Genomic DNA, 230 nt, shown 5'->3' on the forward strand with positions numbered 1-230 from the left:
AGTTTCAGTGCCCTCCCAGTAATAACCTGTTATGTTTATCATTTAACGTGACAGATTTCTGTACCTATGGTTCTTGTTGGACTTCACAAGTGGATTAAGCACTTCTGTTCAGGGGAGAGACTTTTATCAGGCATTGGCAGTGATTCTCCCTCCCAGGGAGAACCTGGCTCCCACATTCCCACCTTAATATCCCACCCATTGGGCCAATCCCTCTCCTTCATGGATTTTGT

Source organism: Fulmarus glacialis, unplaced genomic scaffold (assembly GCF_000690835.1).
Source record: "Fulmarus glacialis isolate BGI_N327 unplaced genomic scaffold, ASM69083v1 scaffold16674, whole genome shotgun sequence".
Taxonomy (NCBI): Eukaryota; Metazoa; Chordata; class Aves; order Procellariiformes; family Procellariidae; genus Fulmarus; species Fulmarus glacialis.